The sequence below is a fragment of the Haliotis cracherodii genome, unplaced genomic scaffold (assembly GCF_022045235.1).
Source record: "Haliotis cracherodii isolate W230 unplaced genomic scaffold, xgHalCrac1.p SCAF_7, whole genome shotgun sequence".
NCBI lineage: Eukaryota > Metazoa > Mollusca > Gastropoda > Lepetellida > Haliotidae > Haliotis > Haliotis cracherodii.
Genome location: NW_027266330.1, coordinates 57,076,714 through 57,097,604, shown reverse-complemented (window position 1 = coordinate 57,097,604; position 20,891 = coordinate 57,076,714). Strand labels below are relative to the sequence as shown.

At 43.2% G+C, this 20,891-nt stretch overlaps 1 pseudogene; it reads left to right on the top strand.

The window, feature by feature from the left end:
• Positions 1-6,406, top strand: part of LOC139449031 (phosphatidylinositol 3,4,5-trisphosphate 5-phosphatase 2-like) — a 29,571-nt pseudogene extending 23,165 nt beyond the window's left edge.
• The last annotated feature ends 14,485 nt before the right edge of the window (positions 6,407-20,891 follow it).

The window sequence follows — 20,891 nt, the reverse complement described above, 5'->3', positions numbered from 1 at the left end:
ATGGTACTTGTTGTTACCCTGTCTGGCGCTCGGCATTAAGGGGCTAAAGCAGGGACTGGTCGGCTCGGAGTCAGTATACTGTGTCTGAGTGGGGTATTCATGTTAAACTGCGGCATGGTACCTCAGTGGGCTAGCACTATAAATCGGCATCAGTCCGGACTAGTACAAGCAGCCACACGCAGACACGCACGCACGTCACTTTATAAGTGCAATCATCTTGGACGCAACGTTAAACCCCATTCCACCTCACCTCAACTCTTACTGTATCTACAACTATTTTCCCCTGGATGTGTGTGAAAATGGATGTGTCAAATGGCTGGTTGTCCCGAACCCAATTTATAGTCCAGAGTCCAAATTTTGAAGTGAAACTAAGCACAAGTTTGAAATAGTATAATACAGGTGCTTCTGTTTTTATTCTTATTATACAAATGTTTTTTACCTGACATGTGACGTGGTTCTGATTTTTTCTGATGGTTTGGTCACGGTAAGTTTATCAAGAGCAAAAGCAGCTCTTGTCTGGAATGGCATGCTGACCAACTGCCTCAGGTACGTCCTGTGTGATGAGAAATACAGCTCTTCCTGGAACTAAAACCTGCCAATGGCACAAACAAGGGATGCAACTCTGCAGAGCAAATTGTGTCGCCTTAGACGATAGGGCCACCCATCCATGCCCCCCTCCCCCTAAAAACTGTGGGTGGTCACACTGGCTGATTGTGTCATAGTACTGGCTGCTTGTGTCATAGTACTGGCGGCTTGTGGCATAGTACTGGCTGATTGTGTCATAGTACTGACTGCTTGTGTCATAGTACTGACTGCTTGTGGCATAGTACTGACTGCTTGTGCATAATACTGGCTGATTGTGTCATAGTACTGGCTGATTGTGGCATAGTACTGGCTGATTGTGTCATAGTACTGACTGCTTGTGGCATAGTACTGACTGCTTGTGGCATAGTACTGACTGCTTGTGGCATAGTACTGGCTGATTGTGGCATAGTACTGGCTGATTGTGTCATAGTACTGACTGCTTGTGGCATAGTACTGACTGCTTTTGTCATAGTACTGACTGCTTGTGGCATAGTACTGACTGCTTGTGCATAATACTGGCTGATTGTGTCATAGTACTGACTGCTTGTGCATAATACTGACTGCTTTTGTCATAGTACTGACTGCTTGTGCATAATACTGGCTGATTGTGTCATAGTACTGGCTGATTGTGTCGTAGTACTGACTGCTTGTGCATAATACTGACTGCTTTTGTCATAGTACTGACTGCTTGTGCATAATACTGGCTGATTGTGTCATAGTACTGGCTGATTGTGTCGTAGTACTTACTGCTTGTGGCATAGTACTGACTGCTTGTGTGATAGTACTGGCTGCTTGTGGCATAGTACTGGCTGCTTGTGGCATAGGACTGACTGATTGTGTCATAGTACTGACTGATTGTGTCATAGTACTGACTGCTTGTGTCGTAGTACTGGCTGATTGTGTCATAGTACTGACTGCTTGTGGCTTAGTACTGGCTGATTGTGTCGTAGTACTGACTGCTTGTGGCTTAGTACTGACTGCTTGTGTCATAGTACTGACTGATTGTGACTTAGTTCTGACTGATTGTGTCATAGTACTCACTGCTTGTGCCATAGTACTGACTGCTTGTGCCATAGTACTGACTGCTTGTGTCGTAGTACTGACTGCTTGTGTCATAGTACTGGCTGTTTGTGGCTTAGTACTGACTGCTTGTGGCTTAGTACTGACTGATTGTGTCATAGTACTGACTGATTGTGGCTTAGTACTGACTGATTGTGTCATAGTACTGACTGCTTGTGTCATAGTACTGGCTGATTGTGTTGTAGTACTGACTGCTTGTGTCATAGTACTGGCTGATTGTGTTGTAGTACTGACTGCTTGTGTCGTAGTACTGGCTGATTGTGTCTTAGTATGAGCTACATTGTGCCATAGTACTGACTGCTTGTGTCATAGTACTGGCTGCTTGTGTCATAGTACTGACTGCTTGTGTCATAGTACTGACTGCTTGTGTCATAGTACTGACTGCTTGTGTGATAGTACTGGCTTCTTGTGGCATAGTACTGGATGCTTGTGTCATAGTACTGACTGCTTGTGTCATAGTACTGACTGCTTGTGTCATAGTACTGACTGCTTGTGTCATAGTACTGACTGCGTGTGGCATAGTACTGGCTGCTTGTGTCATAGTACTGACTGCTTGTGTCATAGTACTGGCTGATTGTGTCGTAGTACTTGCTGCTTGTGTCATAGTACTGACTGCTTGTGTCATAGTACTGACTTCTTGTGGCATAGTACTGGATGATTGTGTCATAGTACTGGCTGATTGTGTCAAAGTACTGACTGCTTGTGTCATAGTACTGACTGCTTGTGTCATAGTACTGGCTGATTGTGTCGTAGTACTGACTGCTTGTGGCATAGTACTGGCTGATTGTGTCTTGGTATGAGCTGATTTGTGCCACAGTACACTTTACTATTATCTCCAAGAAGATCTGGGTTAGAATTTGTAGACAGCAACCCAAGCTTGTTGTGAGAGGCGACTAACGGATCTGTTGGTCAGGATCAGTAACTTGGCTGATGCATGTCAATGTATCCGCAATGGAAATGATGTTGCTCACAATATCAATCACTGGTTTGTCTGGTCCAGACTATATTAATTAGAGACTGTGTAATATAGCATGAATATTGCTCAGTGTGTTTAAACAACACACAAGCAAAACAAAACAATTTGTTTTGAAGCTGCGGCCGATGTTCGGAGACAGGGACTATCTGGAGGGGCAGCACATACTAATAGCTGTCCGGGGATGTGATGACAATAAGTCTTACGGTAAGTACCATCTCTCTGGAACCTATATGATAACATGTCGGGGGATGTGATGACGATTATGGGTCTTACGGTAAGTAGCATCTCTCTGGAACATATATGATAACATGTCTTGGGATGGGATGACGATTATGGGTCTTACGGTAAGTAGCATCTCTCTGGAACCTATATGATAACATGTCTGGGGATGTGATGACGATGATGAGTCTTATGGTAAGTAATGATTTATTAACTATATTGTTGTGTATGTTTACAGGTGAGTGTGTGGTTTCTCTGAAGGATCAGTTCTCGCCAGACTTCCAGTGTTTCGAGTGTGTGCTCACCCACAACGGCGAGGAGACAGGGAAACTCAGGTAACCATGTCACTGTAATACACATTCAAAGAACATTCAAAATATGGAGAGAAGTAATCCTTTGACTTGGTGAGATATATGTCTGATAGTGTCCCTGTTTCTCCTCCAGGGGTGAGATATATGTCTGATAATATACTTGTTCTTCCTCCAGGGGTGAGATATATGTCTGATAATATACTTGTTCTTCCTCCAGGGGTATGATATGTCTGATAATGTCCTTGTTTCTCCTCCAGGGGTGAGATATATATGTCTGATAATGTCCCTCTTTCTCCTCCAGGGGTGAGATATATGTCTGATAATATACTTGTTCTTCCTCCAGGGGTATGATATGTCTGATAATGTCCGTGTTTATCCTCCAGGGGTGAGATATATATGTCTGATAATATACTTGTTCTTCCTCCAGGAGTATGATTTGTCTGATAATGTCCCTGTTTCTCCTCCGGGGGTGAGATATAGATGTCTCATAATGTCCCTGTTTCTCCCCCAGGGGTAAGATATATGTCTGATAATATACTTGTTCTTCCTCCAGGGGTGAGATATATATGTCTGATAATGTCCTTGTTTCTCCTCCAGGGGTGAGATATATATGTCTGATAATGTCTTGGTTCTCCTCCAGGGGTGAGATATATATGTCTGATAATGTCTTGGTTCTCCTCCAGGGGTGAGATATGTCTGATAATGTCCTGTTTCTCCACCAGGGGTGAGATATGTGTCTGATAAATTCTTGTTCCTCCTCCAGGGGTGAGATATGTCTGATAATGTCCTGTTTCTCCACCAAGGGTGAGATATGTCTGATAATGTCCTTTTTCTCCTCCAGGGGTGAGATATGTCTGATAATGTCCTGTTTCTCCTCCAGGGGTGTGATATGTCTGATAATGTCCTGTTTCTCCACCAGGGGTGAGATATGTCTGATAATGTCCTGTTTCTCCTCCAGGGGTGAGATATGTCTGATAATGTCCTGTTTCTCCACCAGGGGTGAGATATGTCTGATAATGTCCTGTTTCTCCACCAGGGGTGAGATATGTCTGATAATGTCTTGTTTCTCCACCAGGGGTGAGATATGTCTGATAATGTCCTGTTTCTCCACCAGGGGTGAGATATGTCTGATAATGTCTTGTTTCTCCACCAGGGGTGAGATATGTCTGATAATGTCTTGTTTCTCCTCCATGTGCGAGATATGTCTCTGATAATGTCTTTTTTCTCCTCCATGTGCGAGATATGTGTCTGATAATGTCTTGTTTCTCCTCCAGGGGTGAGATGCATGTGTCTGTGGAACCGATATATATCTTTTAAAATATTTGATTGTTACAGAGACACGTGACATCGAATAAGTTTCTTTGTACAGCTGCAGGCGAGTAGGATATTGTTCCTTTGTGTGGATATTCACGGATACATTCCTCGACCAAGGAAGCTGCCTAAAATTTATACACATAAATTTGGTAGGTTGCAATAATGGTATTTGAAATTTGGTTTTCCTTCATTTGAATCGATTCGTTCTTGTTTCTCTACGTCTGGGTTGGGAAATTCTTCAATGCGCGATAGACGTTGTTTTCACAGGTCTTTTCCTTTGTAAGCGTGTATATATTACCGACAATTTGTAAAATGTGATTCTCTCAGGCAATTTATAAAATGTGTAAATATTTCAGTCATTTTGACTAAAAAATCTGTCCAGATTGATTAAGATGATCAAAAGGGCCTACAAACATCACAACAGATTATTATGTAGGATTAGAAGCCAAACAACATAGAAATGTACTTGTCTTGTTTCTCCTCCATGTGCGAGATATGTCTCTGATAATGTCTTTTTTCTCCTCCATGTGCGAGATATGTGTCTGATAATGTCTTGTTTCTCCTCCAGGGGTGAGATGCATGTGTCTGTGGAAGGGGAGTATGTCAAGGAAGACATATGGTAAAGTGACACTTTAAATTTTCAGTTTATGGATTTGACTGGCCACTACCATTTCCTTATTAAAAAAAACAAAATTAAATATACTTGCATTAAACTATATCTTTCGTAAAATTGATTTCAGTGCAGAGCTAGGCTACCTGTAGATTTAATAGCACTGTATCAAATTCGGACCTAACGTAGGGGTTGGAATAATGCTTGAAGATGGGAATGTAGGGTAATCATGGTAATGAGAATTGTTAGATCTACCGATACTACTAGTACTGTTAAGATGAACAGAAAGGACACACATATGGTAAATTATGATGAAATATTTTATGATGTATTATTTCCATATATGTTAGGATATTTGTTATGTTATTTCTTGGGAAGTTGTTTCTACAAAACATGTTTGTTTATTTTAGAAATTGTTGCCTTGGATACGGAATACTGAAGACATCCATCCCTCCACTCCACAAAAAGAACACTGCAGTATTCAGTAGAAGTCTCTTACGGGAATTTACATTAAGAGTAGTTGTGTGGCAAGCACACAATGCATCATCATCGAAAATCTTCGCCCTCCACTAGAAATAGACTAGATTAGCTGATTCGTGGAGAAGATGACAACAAACTTTGAAACTGTACATAGGTCCGAGTTTGAGTGAGTGAGTGAGTGAGTATGGTTTTACACCGCTTTTAGCAATATTCCAGCAAAATCACGGCGGGGTACACCAGAAATGGGCTTCACACATTTTACCCATGTCGGGAATCGGACCCGGGTCTTCAGCGTGACGAGCGAACGCTTTGACCACTAGACCGTCCCGTCCGAGTTTGAAAGATAAGGGGGAAGATGAGTGAGTGAGTTATGTTTAACGCTGCTTTTAACAGTGTTACAGTTACATCACGGCGTGTCAGCTTAATGTGGGAGGAAAGCTCAAAGTGATGCAGGTCTCAGATGTTTATAACCAATGAGCACGGGTATGGTGACAAACCTAGAAACATAATCAGGGCGAACCTGGATTCAAAACCCACAATCATAGGTTTCTGGCTTTCCAGCATGGGTATGGTGCTGACAAATCTAGGAAAGTTATAGGGGCAAAACGTATTTGAACCCACAATCATTGGAATAAAGGAACACTCCAATAGATGACATTGCTTCGCCTGCTCAAATAGGCATGAGTCGACAGCTGATTCAAAGATAATTAATCAGAAGACGAAAGAGAAACAACTGAAACAGAAGCAGTGATGATAAAATTCTGCCCAAATTGAAGGAGAGAGAAGATGTCCATGTACAACAAGCTGGTCGATGGAAACCTGCGGCTATAACCAAGGATGATACACCTTGATCTTATAACCAAGGATGATACACCTTGATCTTATAACCAAGGATGATACACCTTGATCTTATAACCAAGGATGATACACCTTGATCTTTTAACATGGAAACAGTAGGTCAACGATTAAGAAGAAACAGGCGCCACTTGCAGAAAACTTGGAGAAAGAATTCTTGGAAGACACCCCAGCAGATGAGTCTGCAGAAAAGCCGTTAGACTCACCACCAAAAGAGATGCTTACTCCAGTCCAAGAAACCAGAACTGTCAGAAGAATGAGAAGACCAGAAAGATTCAACGATTGACTGAGAATAACTCTCTGATATTGAAGTGCACAAGATCTAGACTGTAGATGCGTAAATGTGTTAAATTTTCCGATATTTCCAAAAGGCTCAAAGACTTACAGGTTTGTAGTGTGTAAGTAATTTGTGTGAATCATTCAGTTTCCAAAGGGCTATAAATGATCAAAATCATTTAAAGTAATTTTTTTAAAGGAGAGTTGCAATTGTGAAGTCTCTTAAGAGAATTGTACATGAAAAGTAGTTTTGTGGTAAGCACTCAGTTCATGTGCGCATGCGCTTCAGTGTACCAGCAGTTTGCAGCAACGTCTCTGGTTGGCAGCACGTGTAGTGTGCGGTCACTTACATTCGTCCTGAGACCAAATCGTATGTCGAAATCCAGTTGCCTTGCAACGGACATGCATCAATCTGCCTGTCAGACAAGATTAAGCTGACACGCCGTGTTATAACTGGAATACTATTAAAAGCGGCGTTAATTTCACTAATTCACTGTTTGTGTTGCATCCTGATTCAGTCTCCGTTGCTTAATCCTGCAATCTGATTCGTTGAAAAACATTAAAAGTGATTCAAGTCCAGAAATCTGGACATTTCACTGTGCATGAATAATATTCCAGATATATGACAGGGGTCTGTAAATAATCGAGTCTGGACAAGACAATCCAGTGATTGATATGATGAGCATTGATCCACGCAATTGGGATACGATGACATGCATCAACCAAATCAACAAGACTGACCACCTGATCCCGTTAGTCGCCTCTTACGATAAGCATGGGTTGCTGAAAACCTATTCTATCCCGATTCATCACGGGTCACAAATCTTGATTAGTTTTTTCTTATCCCTCAATACGGGATTTTCACCTCGGTGGAATGGATACCATGATTATTAAATATTCAGCTGGATCAATACTTATCAGAACAACTTTAGCTGTTTTTTTCCATTCTGCTAACCAGACGAGTCCAGTTATCTCGGAATCATGTGACGTCATTCATTGTATTATGACGATCACATTCCAGAGTGACGTCATGTCTGTCTAAATGTGAGGGTTCACGTAGAGAGATAGTGCTTTAGGAAATGACTGATGACGTTTGTATATACTAATGTCAAAGCGGACACAATCAATGGATAACAACGTCGTTATTATACTGTAAAAGCACCATTTCGATATTGATCCTTGTAGCGTTGTCAAGTAAGGCTATATAATGAACAACACCTAAAGATCCGGGTTAGAATTGGTCTCAAGCAACAAATGCTTGTCCCCCGTGAAGATCTGGGGTTGGATAGATGTTCAGCAACTCAGAACAAGTCTGGTCCAGACTCCATTATTTTCGGACTGCTGTCATATAACTGGAAAATTGCTGAGTGCAGCATTAAACAACAAACAAACAAAGATGAAAGAAAGAATAATGAACCATGGTACAGAATACTGTAAATCGTGAAATTAATGCGTCTCCAAAAGAATGCTACCATTGTCCCCCAGCCATGAATGCGACCCCACCCCTGAATGAATCCCCACCCCTCCTCTCAAGCATCAGTAGATTTCTATCTAGAGAAAATGTCCTCTGTGAGGTTTACAGGAGAGTCCTCGCCTGATTCCAATCTTACATTAATCCAATCACACACCAAATAGCACCGCTTATTAGCGCTGAGTAGAGTACTTCAGCTAAAACAATACATGCGCGCTGGCTCGTGTCGGCCTTTGATGCAGTCGCAAAGAACAAAACACTGTGTTGCGTGGGTGGCGTCTGTCTGGACATGCAGGTGTGATCTTGTCATGACCTCAGCAGTGACATTACACAGGGTGTAATTAGTGTTTGAATGACATTGTTGACAGAATATACTTGTTACAAGTGCTGCTCAATAAACAGCGGTGTTGAACACATGGTTACATCCCATTAGTAAGACATCCCATTAGTGAGACACCCATCGTAAGGACAGTGAAGAAGGTGGGAATGATTAAACAAACACAGCCAGTCTACCCACTTAACAATAGTCACAGCCCATGATTAGCGGATCAATTAATAAGAGTAGGCCAGTAATTCTGTTTGAAAATTCTCAGGAAATAAATGAGTTGGGAGCTAGTAGGAGCTTACTAAAAAAGTGTCACTGTACACAACCACCCACCAGAAGACACCAGCAGAATCCAGTTCCTTGGCAGCTTAAGGAAGAGAGCAAAAGAAGAACCAACCACTCCTATGCCAGCCCTCTACAACGACGATGTCTTGAGACATGATCCGGAGGCTGCAGCTATATTTCCCTCCTTCAGCTAGGTCGGCAGCGCCACGTACAGACACCGCAGTCACACGATCCCGAAACTCCCTAAAACCAGAGCTGAAGTCGACATTGCAGCACCCTGGAGAGAGACCCATGACGGTGAGCGGTTTCTGCTTTTTTTCCGACCGTTAAGGTCTTGCCTCAGCTGCCTCTTCAACATCTGAAGCCAGATTTCCTCTTTCGCTGTGGAACCATCACCAGACATTCGGCCCAAGGACCAACAACAACCTGGAGGGTTTCCACAGTCGCCCCAATCCATCACTGAATCATCGTCATCCTAATCTCTACAGGGTCATCGAGATCATCAAGAAGATTGAGAAATCTGAGAAGACCAAGCTATCTCAGTTAGACCTAGGTGCAGCTCCACCAGCAAGAATGAGTGAGTGAGTGAGTTTGGTTTTACGCCGTTTTTAGCAATATTCCAGCAATATCACGGCGGGGGACATCAGAAATGGGCTTCACACATAGTAGTACCCATGTCGGGAATCGAACCCGGGTCTTCAGCGTGACGAGCGAACGCTTTAACCACAAGGCTACCCGACCGCCCGCCCCAGCAAGAAAGCGTGTGTACAAGGAGATTGACAGTCGACTTTCCAGACTGAAGGATCAGCTATCCCAGGGTGTCAAGACACTACCCCAGTTCGTGGATGCTGTTGGCAAACTTCTGAAGATGGATTAAGGTTGTGTCAGTGTGACAACCTCGATGTGAACTGTGATGTGAACTGTGATATTAACTTTAACTGAACTCTTAAGTGGCGAATATGTTAAAACAATGGATTTAAGGGATGGATGAATGAGAGGGTATCAAGCATCTTGAGTCATTTCTTTTGTCTATAAGAAGACAAGTCCATTTTCATGATAGGGGTTAATTACCTGATTAACATGTGCAACCAGGTATGACATTGTTGTTTTAAGGTGTCTCACAACTGGGCTGTCTTACTAATGGGAGGATACCGAACACATAATTGTTTGTTTTCAGCATATGTGTAAGTTGGGATTCCTGTTGTCCAAAATGTCTTCTTTTTTTTATAAATGCGATGTTTAATAATGCGACCAAAGGCCTTTCGCATTTTCCGCATTTAATACACGCTCCCTTTAATTTCAAGATTTATAGTATATATTAAATGGAAGTTTTTCCTATGAGGGAGGGGCTGAAGTTGAGATGACTTTGTCTACATGTTTGGGTGGATAATTGTTGAGATGAGTGAAGAATTCCAAGAGGTGTTAGATCTCAGCTTTGGGGTCCGGAGGAGAAAGGTTGAATGTTCATGTGGTGAGTGAGTGAATATTGTTTTACGCTGCTTTTAGCTATATTCCAGCAATATCGTGGCGGGGGACACCAGAAATGGGCTTCTCACATTGTACCCATGTCGGGAATCGAACCCGGGTCTTCGGCGTGACGAGCGAACGCTTTAACCACTAGGCTACCCGACCACCCCTCATGTGGTGAGTGTAGAGATCTGTACGGAAACATCCCTATACAGTATAATTAAGAAGTTGTCATCCCTCAGCTTCAAACAATTCTACAAAGTTAAAGACATATGCTTCACTATAGTAACCGTTACACCATCATCCTGAACATATAATCATATAATGAACGTGTTTTCGAAGGGACATAACCATGTTGAAGATGAATTCCATGTTCTTATGATTTGTGACCAGTATTCTAGAGCAAGAAGAAACTCTTTTCCCAAGCATGTCGTTACCCCTCCCTCTATTGAGAATTTTCTAAGACTTATGTCAGCTGAAAACGAACAAAATACTTTTATAAAAAGCTTCGGTAACTTTCTCCTCCAAGTCATGAACATTCGAACGGAAACACATTGTTGAACGGTAAATCATTATTAAATCTACTCAGCATGCAAATATATATACAGTATATCTCCATTGTATTATGGGCCGGTGGCCTGAAGTACCTAATAAATTTGTCTGTCTGTCTGTCTGCCTAAACAAACGACGACAAAAAAAACATTATTGTGAAAATATAGTTCATTTATTTCAAATAGAAACAACCAACCAATGCAAACAATACAAAATACAAACAAGTGACAGCTAACACGCAGCGCCCTCTACCTGTGAGCACTTGTGGTGAGAACGGGTCCCCAGGCCCCCAGGCCTCCACCCCTCTGCCTGATCAGAAAATCAAAAACATATTTTCGAAATCTTTTTCTACCTGCAAACTTCAAATTTTTTGCCCATAACCTGAAAAGCCAAACAAAAAGAGTATTGCCTTGGAAAATGGGGGTCAAGCTCTGTGTTCGACTGTTTGCAGGTCTTTGTATTGCAGTTGCGAGTGTCATTCGCCAGTCACTGGTTTTTTTGTTTGCCAGATTCAGTTATTTACTGATTCAGGACATAGCCGGAACAATACTTGAATGGGCTCTTGTCTACCTGAATGAGTAGATATGGAGCATAATTGTACATTTTTGGGCCACTGGATTTTGGCTGCTGGGGGCACAGGTGGCGCTGCGATTCGCTGTGCAGAGGTGCGTCCCTTGGGCACGTCAGAAACCTATGATTGTGGGTTCGAATCCCGGTTCGCCCCGATTATGTTTCTAGGTTTGTCAGCACCATACCCGTGTTCGTGGGTTTCACCGAAGAGGTAAATGTCTGAGACCTGCATCACTTCGGGGTTTCCTCCCACATTAAGCTGACACGCCGTGATATAGCTGGAATACTGTTAAAAGCGGCGTTAAACCCAACTCACTCACTCACTCACTCACTCACTTTTGGCTGCTGCCCAAATCTACAATGGAACAAGTTTAGAACATTGCTGACTGCAGAGCTTTTTCCCCCCTCTCTCAGTTACACAGAAAATATGTCAGGAGTGCCATTGTGTGTTGTCACAATTCAGGTTGGTCAATTCTTCAGATTAATTTCTACTGCTGCTGATCACAATACTTTCAAAAATTGCAGAGTAAATTTTCAAAACCGACACACTCCAAATTGGATTCCAGACGTTTAGGCTTGCGTCCCCGTGTTATCATTGTGCAGGCATGTGAATATTTCAAGCCAATTTCCCCTGCTGCCAAGTCCTGCCTCTCTCCAGGAAATGATCCATCCATGTAGTATTCACAGAGAACAGCCACAGCGAGGTATTCATTCCATAGAACAACTATTTCAACGATGATGCAGACATTATCACTTACAGTAGAGCAATCATTGGGTGACAGACATTGTGAGCAATGATCGATGCAATCAACCAAGTCATTGAGTACAAAGTTGTTTAATGCTGTAGTCAGCAGTGTTCCTGTAAATCATTAATTCTGTACCACACACCACATTCCTGTAAATCATCAAGTCTGAACCACACACCACATCCCTGTAAATCATAAAGTCTGAACCACAAACCATATTCCTGTAAATTATTAAGTCTGAACCACACACCACATTCCTGTAAATCATTAAGTCTGAACCACACACCACATTCCTGTAAATCATTAAGTCTGAACCACACACCACATCCCTGTAAATCATTAAGTTTGAACCACAATTGTCTTGTAAATAATCAAGTCAGAATCACATACATTATTTCTGTACATATTTGAGTCTGAACCACACACAATATTTCGGACCCGTAAAGATCCGGTGTAGAATAGGTCTTCAGCAAACCCATGCTTGCTGTAAAAGGTGACTGCTTGTCATAAGAGGCGACAAACTGGATTGGGTGGCCAGGTTCGCTGATTTGGTTGATGCATGTCATCGATCCCAATTGCGTGGATCGATGCTCATGATGTCAATCACTGGATTGTCTGGACCAGACTCGATTATTTACAGACCGCCGTCATAGAACTGGAACATTGCTGAGTGCGGTGTTAAACAACAAACAAACAAACAAACCACAATATTCCGGTACACAATTAAGTCTGAAACAGACAGATTTCATGCCAGCATAAGGCGTATTTGGAACCTGTTTGGCTGGAATTAAACACCACTGCAAGGTCAAGATGATCACTGCTGCAAGCTCTCCGATCTGTATGTGGTGAGCACGCTTCATAGCAGATCAGTTTCTAACAAGTCATTATTGTCAGCAATCATTCCGGCTATAAAATATGTAGAATATAGAATTTCCTATCTGATAGTGTACATATAACTGCAAATATTAAAACGATTTGAAAAAAAGACACTGATAATTGTTGTCGGAGAATGTATTCTGCGTTGAAATAACAGTCATTATCTTCACCATCAACAAATGGCGATGTCAGTTGTTATACACACTACTCAAAACAAGTAAAGGACCAGTCGATTCTTTCATATATTAACTGCTGGTATAGTATAAATATGAAACAATCGTCATGACAGATTAACTTTAACACTGAAAGAATCAGGTGGTCCTTTACTTTTTTTTAGCGGTATATGTCAAGAAGAAGGATCCAACCCGTATGTTTTTCATCTGATGGTCATGATGGTAGATCATATAAAATATATATACCGTATTCGACGTAATAAGTGCCCTGCTCTAATAAGCGCCCACGGTGATATTACTAATATATTGGCTAGTGAACAATCCCAATTAGCACCCCTTCCGATTGATCAATGTAAACAAGACTTATTTATTCGTGTATGATACGCACCCTTAATTATGGGCAATTAGATTCTCGAAAATATATCTATCGTGTATAATACACACAGATTTTTCTTTTATATCATGTCAGCATAAACCACAAAATTTACAATCTTTCAACTCTGTTTTTTATCTCACCAAAATTATATTCTAATAAGAGCCCCCTATTTCTAATTTTGAGAGCGCCCTGGGCGCGTATTACGTCGAATACGGTATATGAAACTATACTGACTGAAATGAATAAGGGAACACTAAGTTTAAGACACAGTCAAATGTCATGCTATCATGGGTTCCCAGCCTTGTCTGGAAACAATGCACACAAACACATCTCAACATTTGATATCCGTGAAGATCCGGGGTAGAATAGGTCTTCAGCAACCCATGCTTGACGTGACTATGCTCGTCGTAAAAGGCGTCTAAATGGATCGGGTGGTCAGGCTCGCCGACTTGGTTGATGCATGTCATCGATGCGTGGATCGATGCTTATGATGTCAATCACTGGATTCTCTGGTCCAGATTCGATTATTTACAGACCGCCGTCATATAGCTGTAATACTGCTGAGTACGGCGTTAAACCAACCAACCAACCAACCAACCAACGATTCTGACGTGTTGAATTTGTATTTCAAATGAAGACAGTGAAGCATATATTCCTCTATTTTTCATTGTTCCCTTATTTGTTTCAAACAATTTGCATCTAAAAAAATACTTTCATCAATAATAACAAATTTTAGACAGAGAGGTTTTAACTGGGTCACAAGTAGAGCTGACAGTTGACGTCAAGAAACAGCAGAACAAAAGGGGTAAGCGAATGAGTATGGTTTTACGCCGCTTTTAGCAAGACTCCAGCAATATCACGGTGGGGGACACCAGAAATGGGCTTCATATGTTGTACCCATGAGAGAATCGAACCCCGGTCTTCGGCGTGACAAGCAAATGCTTTAGCCACTAGGCTACCCCACCGTCCCCAGAAAAGAAGGAGGGAGCAGGTTTAATGTCACAATAGGATATCATTTATATGGCACACTTCAGCTTATTATGGAAAAAGTGATTTGGGTAGTTCCGCTTTGGTTTTGTTTGTTAATTGTTTAAGGTCGCACTCTGCAATAGTCTAGCTATATGACTGCGGTCTCTAAATAATCAAGTCTGGACCAGACAATCCAGTGATTGACATCGTGAGCATCGATCCACGCAATTGGGATATGATGACATGCATCAACCAAATCCGTGAGCCTGACCACCTGAAGATTGGTCAACAACCTAACCTGTCCTGAATCCAAACTATCCACCAATTCAGTATGATACCATGAGTTTTTATTCTTAAAGTTCTGCAAACACTTGTGATGCCCTTTGGTGATCCTTTGAGGTATATACAAAAAGGCAAAGAGACTCGACTCTGGAAATATACAACTCAACATTTGTTAAGGTGAGTGAGTATGGTTTTACACCGCTTTTAGCAATATTCCAGCAATATCATGGTGGGGGATACACACACTGTACCGATGTGGGAATCGAACCCTGTTTCGGCTTGACGAGCGAATGCTTCAACCAGTAGGCTACCCCATCGCCCTACACTTGTTAAGGACGACACCTTTGACTAAAGATAAAAAACAAAGATACTAGTACTGGTATAACTCATTTAATGGTATAATTCCAAGGGTAAACAGTTGATAACGACATAACTCATCATTTTGATTCCACAGTTTAACTGTATTTTTACCACCAAAAGAACCACCACCTCAGCAAATGTTGAGTAGGATATTACTGATGAAGTTCTTGAATCTTGTGCAATGTTAAGTGGTGAAATTTAGCCTTTTTCACTGACGTGACAGAACCTCACTCTGATAGTGTGATCTAAAAATAGAATGCTAAAGGAACACAACTCTGCTTCCAGCACCTGAGTGAGTATAATTTACGCTGCTTTTAGCAATATTCCAGGAACATCACGGCGGGGGACACCAGAAATGGGCTTCTCACATTGTACCCATGTTGGGAATCGAACCCGGGGCTTCGGCGTGACGAGCAAATGCTTTAACCACTTGGCAACCTGACCGCCCCTCCAGCACCTGACCACTGGCCCACCCACAGCACTAAACACAGACACAGTACCATGTGAGGCGGAGTCTCACTCCTCCGAGAATGACGAGACTGTTAGGCCCGATGTTTTGTTGAGCGTTCCTGGGAACTCCAAACCACCAATATTAGAAAGGAAGCAATGGGCATAACCTTATCTGTGCATGTCCACTGCTGGATGCTGGGGGAATTAATTGGCGAGAATAGTGTTTTCCTTGTTAGCTTAGCGACCCATGGTACAAGCATTCTGATGTTGCCCAATTGAGATTTCCGAATGCTGCCAGCTCAAGTCGAGGTTGTTTTAAATGCACTCCTGCCTATGGACATCAGGTCAAGTTTTAAATACACTCCTGTCCTAAGATCATCAGGTCAAGTTTTAAATGCACTCCTGGCCTATGGACATCAGGTCAAGTTATAAATGCACTCCTGGCCTACAGACATCAGGTCACGTTTTAAATGCTCCCCTGGCCTAAGATCATCAGGTCAAGTTTTAAATGCACTCCTGGCCTATGGACATCAGGTCAAGTTTTAATTGCACTCCTAGCCTATGGACATCAGGTCAAGTTTTAAATGCACTCCTGGCCTACAGACATCAGGTCACGTTTTAAATGCACTCCTGGCCTATGGACATCAGGTCAAGTTTTAAATGCACTCCTGGCCTACAGACATCAGGTCAGGTTTTAAATGCACTCCTGGCCTATGGACATCAGGTCAAGTTTTAAATGCACTCCTGGCCTACAGACATCAGGTCAAGTTTTAAATGCAATCCTGGCCTACAGACATCAGGTCAAGTTTTAAATGTACCCCTGGCCTACAGACATCAGGTCACGTTTTAAATGCACTCCTGGCCTACAGACATCAGGTCACGTTATAAATGCACTCCTGGCCTACAGACATCAGGTCACGTTTTAAATGCACTCCTGGCCTACAGACATCAGGTCACCTTTTAAATGAACTCCTGGCCTACAGACATCAGGTCACGTTTTAAATGCACTCCTGGCCTACAGACATCAGGTCAAGTTTTAAATGCACTCCTGGCCTATGGACATCAGGTCAAGTTTTAAATGCACTCCTGGCCTACAAACATCAGGTCACGTTTTAAATGCACTCCTGGCCTACAGACATCAGGTCAAGTTTTAAATGCACTCCTGGCCTACAGACATCAGGTCACGTTTTAAATGCACTCCTGGCCTACAGACATCAGGTCAAGTTTTAAATGCACTCCTGGCCTACAGACATCAGGTCAAGTTATAAATGTGCTGTATGTCAGCAAAGCAATGCTATGTCTGCAAGCAGAGTTTTAATTATTCATTGCTGATTAGGTTTCACAGCTTTAACAGATAACAACGTACACATATCTCACGAATGATTTCTAAATGACTGCTATTCAGCATAGCAGTATTATTTTCTCACTTCGGAATAAAGATTCATAACAGTACACATTATTTGGTTTACAAATTTGTCAATGTTGTTTCAAATGTCATGTCTGATATATAGAAACTTGACACCTGTCCTGATTCAATTGTGTACTTATAGTTTAAATAACCTCATCAAGACTCGACTTAAATGCTCTTTGACGACGGAACCACTGGACAGACTGATGCGAATTTCAATTTGCGGACCAAGACTGAACGACTTTGACCCTAGACCAACGCTACGACAATGGAAGGGCAAACGAAACAGACATTTATACAGCGGCAACGCATCGATAGCCAAGATATTGAAACCCACCAGTCGATAGATGATGCGGGAAAAGTATGGCCTTGTTATTATTAATATTTATATTTATGCATGTAAACAAAACAACAAACAACATGTATATCGGTGTTTTTATTGTTTATATATTATGAATACGTGTAACTTTTGAAAGGTCTTACTAAAATACGCTAAGGGGCGTGGCCTAAATGCAAATGTCCAATTGGGATTTTAAATTTTCTGGACCCCTGATTTCAACTATCTGTGAGTAAGTGTTTCCTATCCTCAATAATTGACTTCCTTATCACGAGGCCAAAGTTTGGGCACATGTAGCAAGCTTTAGAATTAATACTCACATGTACGCAGATACTTTGTTACAGGTCATGGCGGGAGTGTTTGTTTTGGGTTTTAACGCAGAATTCAGCAATATCTATATGACGGCGGTCTGTAAAATCTTGAGTCTGAACCAGACATTCCAGTGACTGACATCATTAGCATTGATCACGCAATCGGAATATGATGACATGCATCAATCAAGTCAGCGAGTCTGACCACCCGATCCCCTTAGTCGCCTCTAACGACAAACATAGTCGCCTGTTACGGCAAGCATAGGTTGCTAAAGACCTAATCTACCCCGAATCTTCACTGGTCTTGAGGAAGTGAAAGAAGAGGAAAGGTACACATGTAAGTGTTAAAGATGCCTGAGGCATATTTCCAATATCTCTGAGAATACCATCCGCAACAGTTCAGTGACACTGTTCACCTCAATGCTCAAAGCACTATAAGCCTCCCTCTGAGAGGATTGCCCAGATTCGATGACCATCTTTAAATTTAGAGAGTTCTTTGTAAACCTCATCCCTGTCAGCACTAGATATGATGACTGACATTTCTCTGGCAAACTAACTCCACTAAATGGTTACTAATCCTTGTCGGCGTTAACCACACAAATAATCAAAGAGAAGTTGGTAAATTCATTAAATAATTCTTAAAAAATAAACATCATTTCCAGTTCATCCACTCTTATCATTTGTTATTTTCATTTACATGTACACAGTGAGAAACTCTTTTATTAGAACATTTGATAAAGTCATCAGCCACAAGAAGAATCTGTTTAAAATTTATCTTAAAATTACTTTTTACTCACCTACTTAACATTTTGAGGAAATGAAATGACATTGAAATGTTTGTTTTTATTTTTTCGGCCTACTGACCTGAATTTGGGATAGAAAATATGTGTCCCCACCAAAATACAGTCTGTCCTTAGTTATGACTAGCATGGAAACATCCTACTTAATATCCAAAACAGTAACATGAATAAAACCACATCAATTCCCCCTGGACCACCTCCAGGAAGTGGTGCCTAGTGGAGAGAGAGTCTTGCAGGAGGCGGAGTGTCGGAGGTATGAAACCCTGGCTGCTTCATACCAAAACACGTTCAAATATGGTACTTGTTGTTACCCTGCCTGCTGCTTGTCATTAATGGAATAGTAGGATTGGCATTCGTATACTGTGTAGGTGATGGGTATCCATGGTAAACTGCGACATGGTATCTCAGTTGGCTGGGGCTATGAAACCAGAAGTCCAGACAAGAACATGGCCAAGTTGAAGCACGCACACATGTTTGCATGTTGCTGTAGAAACAAGGAAGCACCATTAAACTCCATTTCACCTCACCAATTACATTCAATACTTTATGGATGTTCTTGAAAGGTTTTAGTCTTACTCTATTAAACAATTTACACCACTAGTCTTATCACACAGTGTGCTTATCATCGTCATGAAAGATTAACACACCACATGTTTCTGAAATTTCTCCAAGACTAGCACACATTTTTTCGTTTTGTAAATGTCACACGACTTGAGGATACAGGTATCCTTGTACATAAGATGGTCCTGACGATGGCCTCCAGGTACATGCGACATGCAGCTTGGCTGTTCCCGAGCCGGGACAAATAGGTTGACATCGCTGACTTTGACATTTTCCACTGGGACACCCCTAGACCCCTGGGACATCCCTAGACCACTGGGACACCCCTAGACCCCTGGGACACCCCTTGACCACTGGGACACCCCTAGGCCACTGGGACACCCCTAGACCACTGGGACACCTAGACCACTGGGACATCCCTAGACCACTGGGACACCCCTAGACAACTGGGACATCCCTAGACCATTGGGACACCCCTAGACAACTGGGACATTCCTAGACCACTGGGACACCCCTAGACCCCTGGGACACCCCTTGACCACTGGGACACCCCTAGACCAGTGGGACACCCCTAGGCCACTGGGACACCCCTAGACCACTGGGACACCTAGACCACTGGGACATCCCTAGACCACTGGGACACCCCTAGACAACTGGGACATTCCTAGACCACTGGGACACCCTTAGACCCCTGGGACATCCCTAGACCACTGGGACACCCCTTGACCACTGGGACACTCCTAGACCACGGGGACACCCCTAGACCCCTGGGACACCCCTAGACCACTAGGACACCCCTAGACCACTGGGACATCACTAGACCCCTGGGACATCCCTAGACCACTTGGACACCCCTATTCCCTTCGGACAATCCGAGACCACAGGGACACCCTAGACCCCTAGGACAACCCTAGACCACCGGGACACCCCTAGACAACTGGGACAACCCTAGACCACTGGGACACCTCTAGGCCACTGGGACACCCCTAAACCACTGGGACACCCCTTGACCACTTGGACATCCCTTGACCACTTGGACATCCCAAGACCACTGGGACATCCCTAGACCACTGGGACATCCCTACACCACTGGGACACCCCTAGGCCACTGGGACACCCCTAGACCACCTGGACACCCCTAGACCACTGGGACACCACTAGACAACTGGGACACCCCTAGACCACTGGGACGCCACTTGGCCACTGGGACACCCCTAGGCCACTGGGATACCCCTTGAACATTGGGACATCCCTTGACCACTTGGACATCCCTAGAACACTGGGACACCCCCAGGCCACTGGGACACCCCTAGACCACTGGGACATCCCTACACCACTGGGACACCCCTAGGCCACTGGGACATCCCTAGGCCACTGGGATACCCCTTGAACACTGGGACACCCCTAGACCACTGGGACATCCCTACACCACTGGGACACCGCTAGGCCACTGGGACACCCCTGGGACACCCCTAGACCACTGGGACATCCCTAGGCCACTGGGACACCCCTAGACCACTGGGACAATCCTTGAACACTGGGACATCTCCAGTCCACTGGGACAACCCTAGACCCCTGGGACAATCCTAGACCACTTGGACAACCCTTGAACACTGGGACAACCCTAGGCCACTTGGACACCCCTAGACCACTGGGACACCCCTAGACCCCTGGGACACCCCTAGACCACTGGGACACCCCTTGACCACTGGGACACCCCTTGACCACTGGGACACCCCTAGACCCCTGGGACAATCGTAGACCACTTGGACACCCCTTGACCACTGGGACACCCCTAGACCACTGGGACACCTCTAGACCACTGGGACACCCCTAGACCATTGGGACACCCCTTGACCACTGGGA